The 5456-nt window shown below is 41.8% G+C and overlaps 1 protein-coding gene across 1 annotated transcript in view; it reads left to right on the top strand.

Moving 5' to 3' along the window:
• The first annotated feature begins 5403 nt into the window (after positions 1–5403).
• dio3a (iodothyronine deiodinase 3a) overlaps positions 5404–5456 on the top strand; it is a 1140-nt gene continuing 1087 nt past the window's right edge. The window contains exon 1 of the mRNA NM_001256003.1: positions 5404–5456. This exon is cut by the window's right edge and continues 1087 nt beyond it. The gene's annotated coding sequence lies outside the window, so the exon portion shown is untranslated.

Genomic DNA, 5456 nt, shown 5'->3' with positions numbered 1-5456 from the left:
GTATAAAAACATGAACAGTGAACTCTGACAGCTGCTGCAGCCCATGCACAAACTGGGGAACACGTACAATCCTGCACATTGAGAATAAACACACATGTGAAGATAATAAGGATAAATTGGCCATTTCAGATCCACATATTTGTGCTTCAGTAAACATTAATAAACCATCTTCATTATCTCAGTGCTGAAACAATGCGAGGCTGTAGTCTGTAATGCAGATCGAGTGCTTTTATAAGATGACAGAAGTCCACATCTCCACCCAAAACGGCTGCGAATCTTCAGCAGTAATCCCCCACACTGCCTCTGTGATTTTATGTGTCTCTCAGAATCAGTCGGGTTTGTTTGCTGGATAGATTCAGTGAGGGATTGTGGCTATTTGGAGGACTTCATTAGCTTCTCTGCTGTCCTGATATTGCTGGGTGATGATGCGCTGCAGATGTGCAGTCATGGTTATGCGTGTAAATCAATGCTTCACACAGTTATTTTGTGTTCACTGTCTTTTCTTTTATTGGCATTATACTTACCGGCAAAACCGAAGTGTCCTCACACCGCAGATTAGAAAGACGCCGGCGCTGTCTCGTACTGTAGCCTCACTTCACCGCCGCTCGCCATGTTAAAGTGTGGAGTGATGGTCAAGCGCTAACTTTAGAGCACAGTGATTGGATATTTACTCGCGTTTACACAATCGTTCAGATGGATACGCAATATAACCAAAGTGCACATGTAATGCTGATGATGTACCTAAGCTCAATAAAGTGTGTCACACAGCAGGAGCAGTGCAGCATTATAGCAGTGGTAGAGCTCAGTTGTGTTGCAGTAATATTGCAATATAATTAAATAACAGAGTTTTCCTGTCCAATAAACAGCACTTTTCAGAAGGGAACTAAAACTGCAGTACACTATTATGATTAGAGTGGAGAATTCTGCTCTCCGATAAACAGAAACTGGGGGAACTGATGCAGTGTGGCTGAATATCTGACTGCAGCTGTACATGACGGTCAACATCTCCACTCTTGTGTTGTGCTGTTCGGTGACCCTTTAGAGGACATCAGCGTGCTGTCAGGGCTGTAGTGCTGTGTATTCTGGTGGTGTTGAACATACGTGCTCCTGTACACACTTACACATGTAACACACACACACACTTTCTTTCCACAGTCACGCCGTGTCTTGTTTCAGGCTGAAGTTCACAGAAACACATTCTGAACTCCTGAACTTGACATGTTTGAGCTGTAACAGGAGCTGAGCGACACGGCTCCAGAAACCCGCATGTTTAGGATGAAAGCTGATCCACAACACACGGCGCTCAGCAGCAGAACCTGTTTATAGACCAGGAGACCGCTCACATGTGGGAACAATACACGACACAGCAGCACTGTACAACTGCGCTGACACACACACACACACACACAGGCTGCAGTGTGAGCTACTGAATCATTCACTCGCTGATTTGTGGACAAATATTGATTCATTCAGAAAGTAATGGATCTCCTGTGATCTGCACGCTCTCGCGATCATTCAGTCCTCTGACCCCTTCAGTCAGCTGTGTGGGACTCGTATACTGCGATCTTCAGAGTGCCAGAACATGCGGAAGACAAAACCAAGAGCATCCAGCAGACACCCACTCCATTCTCCAACATTTCAGACGTTCTCCAACATTTCAGACTTTCTCCAGCATTTCAGACGTTCTCCAACATTTCAGACTTTCTCCAGCATTTCAGACGTTCTCCAACATTTCAGATGTTCTCCAACATTTCAGATGTTCTCCAACATTTCAGACGTTCTCCAACATTTCAGACGTTCTCCAACATTTCAGACGTTCTCCAACATTTCAGATGTTCTCCAACAGTTCAGACGTTCTCCAACATTTCAGATGCTCTCCAACAGTTTAGATGTTCTTCAACAATTCAGATGTTCTCCAACAGATCAGATGTTCTCCAACATTTCAGATGCTCTCCAACATTTCAGATGCTCTCCAACATTTCAGACGTTCTCCAACATTTCAGATGTTCTCCAACATTTCAGATGTTCTCCAACATTTCAGATGTTCTCCAACATTTCAGATGCTCTCCAACATTTCAGACGTTCTCCAACATTTCAGACGTTCTCCAACATTTCAGATGTTCTCCAACATTTCAGATGTTCTCCAACATTTCAGATGTTCTCCAACATTTCAGATGCTCTCCAACATTTCAGACGTTCTCCAACATTTCAGACGTTCTCCAACATTTCAGATGTTCTCCAACATTTCAGATGTTCTCCAACATTTCAGATGCTCTCCAACATTTCAGATGTTCTCCAACATTTCAGACGTTCTCCAACATTTCAGATGTTCTCCAACATTTCAGACGTTCTCCAACATTTCAGATGCTCTCCAACATTTCAGACGTTCTCCAACATTTCAGATGTTCTCCAACATTTCAGACGTTCTCCAACATTTCAGACGTTCTCCAACATTTCAGATGCTCTCCAACAGTTTAGATGCTCTCCAACATTTCAGACGTTCTCCAACATTTCAGATGCTCTCCAACATTTCAGATGTTCTCCAACATTTCAGACGTTCTCCAACATTTCAGATGCTCTCCAACATTTCAGACGTTCTCCAACATTTCAGATGTTCTCCAACATTTCAGACGTTCTCCAACATTTCAGATGCTCTCCAACATTTCAGACGTTCTCCAACATTTCAGATGTTCTCCAACATTTCAGATGTTCTCCAACATTTCAGATGCTCTCCAACATTTCAGACGTTCTCCAACATTTCAGATACTCTCCAACATTTCAGATGCTCTCCAACATTTCAGATGTTCTCCAACATTTCAGATGTTCTCCAACATTTCAGACGTTCTCCAACATTTCAGATGTTCTCCAACATTTCAGATGTTCTCCAACATTTCAGATGCTCTCCAACATTTCAGACGTTCTCCAACATTTCAGATGCTCTCCAACATTTCAGATGTTCTCCAACATTTCAGATGTTCTCCAACATTTCAGACGTTCTCCAACATTTCAGATGTTCTCCAACATTTCAGACGTTCTCCAACATTTCAGATGCTCTCCAACATTTCAGACGTTCTCCAACATTTCAGATGTTCTCCAACATTTCAGACGTTCTCCAACATTTCAGATGCTCTCCAACATTTCAGACGTTCTCCAACATTTCAGATGTTCTCCAACATTTCAGATGTTCTCCAACATTTCAGATGCTCTCCAACATTTCAGACGTTCTCCAACATTTCAGATACTCTCCAACATTTCAGATGCTCTCCAACATTTCAGATGTTCTCCAACATTTCAGATGTTCTCCAACATTTCAGACGTTCTCCAACATTTCAGATGTTCTCCAACATTTCAGATGTTCTCCAACATTTCAGATGCTCTCCAACATTTCAGACGTTCTCCAACATTTCAGATGCTCTCCAACATTTCAGATGTTCTCCAACATTTCAGATGTTCTCCAACATTTCAGACGTTCTCCAACATTTCAGATGTTCTCCAACATTTCAGATGCTCTCCAACATTTCAGATGTTCTCCAACATTTCAGATGTTCTCCAACATTTCAGATGTTCTCCAACATTTCAGATGCTCTCCAACATTTCAGATGTTCTCCAACATTTCAGACGTTCTCCAACATTTCAGACGTTCTCCAACATTTCAGATGCTCTCCAACATTTCAGACGTTCTCCAACATTTCAGATGTTCTCCAACATTTCAGATGTTCTCCAACATTTCAGATGCTCTCCAACATTTCAGATGCTCTCCAACATTTCAGATGCTCTCCAACATTTCAGATGTTCTCCAACATTTCAGATGTTCTCCAACATTTCAGACGTTCTCCAACATTTCAGACGTTCTCCAACATTTCAGATGTTCTCCAACATTTCAGACGTTCTCCAACATTTCAGATGCTCTCCAACATTTCAGACGTTCTCCAACATTTCAGATGTTCTCCAACATTTCAGATGTTCTCCAACATTTCAGATGCTCTCCAACATTTCAGATGCTCTCCAACATTTCAGATGTTCTCCAACATTTCAGATGCTCTCCAACATTTCAGATGTTCTCCAACAGTTTTGACGTTCTTCAACATTTCAGATGTTCTCCAACATTTCAGATGCTCTCCAACATTTCAGATGTTCTCCAACATTTCAGATGCTCTCCAACATTTCAGATGTTCTCCAACATTTCAGATGTTCTCCAGCATTTCAGATGTGCTCCAACAGTTCAGATGCTCTCCAACATTTCAGATGTTCTCCAACATTTCAGACATTCTCCAACATTTCAGATGTTCTCCAACATTTCAGATGTTCTCCAACCTTTCAGACGTTCTCCAACATTTCAGATGCTCTCCAACAGTTTAGATGTTCTTCAACATTTCAGATGTTCTCCAACAGATCAGATGTTCTCCAACAGTTTTGACGTTCTCCAACATTTCAGATGTTCTCCAACAGTTTAAATGTTCTCCAACAATTCAGATGTTCTTCAACATTTCAGACGTTCTCCAACAGTTTTGACGTTCTCCAACATTTCAGATGTTCTCCAACAGTTTAAATGTTCTCCAACAATTCAGATGTTCTCCAACATTTCAGATGTTCTCCAACATTTCAGATGTTCTCCAACAGTTTAAATGTTCTCCAACAGTTCAGATGTTCTCCAACAGTTTTGACGTTCTTCAACATTTCAGATGTTCTCCAACAATTCAGATGTTCTCCAACATTTCAGATGTTCTCCAACAGTTTAGATGTTCTCCAACATTTCAGATGCTCTCCAACATTTCAGATGTTCTCCAACATTTCAGATGTTCTCCAACAGTTCAGACGTTCTCCAACATTTCAGATGTTCTCCAACATTTCAGATGCTCTCCAACAGTTCAGACGTTCTCCAACAGTTCAGATGCTCTCTAACAGTTTAGATGTTCTTCAACATTTCAGATGTTCTCAAACATTTCAGATGTTCTCCAATATTTCAGATGTTCTCCAATATTTCAGATGTTCTCCAACATTTCCGACGTTCTCCAGCATTTTACAGTGCTGATGATGATGATAGTGAAGATATAGGTGATGATGATGGTGATGAAGATGACGATGATGATTTTGAAGATCATTATGATGATGGTGCTGAGGATGGTTTTGATGATGGAGAGGATTTTGATGAAGATGACTTTGCGTTAGTTTTATGAAGGTGATGTTGGATATCAGATAATATTGATGATGATGATGAAGATGATTCTGAGGATCAGTTCACTGAGGATGATTTAAATGATGAGGATGATGATGGAGGCTGATAATTGATCAGTGATTATTGATGATTGATTCTCTCTGGTCACTTCAGACTTGTGCGCTCCTCGAGAGTCTCCCGCCAGGCGGGTTTCCCTTTTAAACCGGGCGCTCTGCGGGCTCTCCGGGGCGACAGTCGGGCGTCGAGAGGCGGAATATCCTCCCGCGCGCGCTCGGAGGCG

The sequence above is a fragment of the Danio rerio genome, chromosome 17 (genome assembly GCF_052040795.2).
Source record: "Danio rerio strain M-AB ecotype USA chromosome 17, GRCz13ab, whole genome shotgun sequence".
Lineage (NCBI taxonomy): Eukaryota > Metazoa > Chordata > Actinopteri > Cypriniformes > Danionidae > Danio > Danio rerio.
The sequence above is the reverse complement of the archived record's forward strand: the minus strand, read 5'-3'. Positions and strand labels throughout refer to the sequence as shown.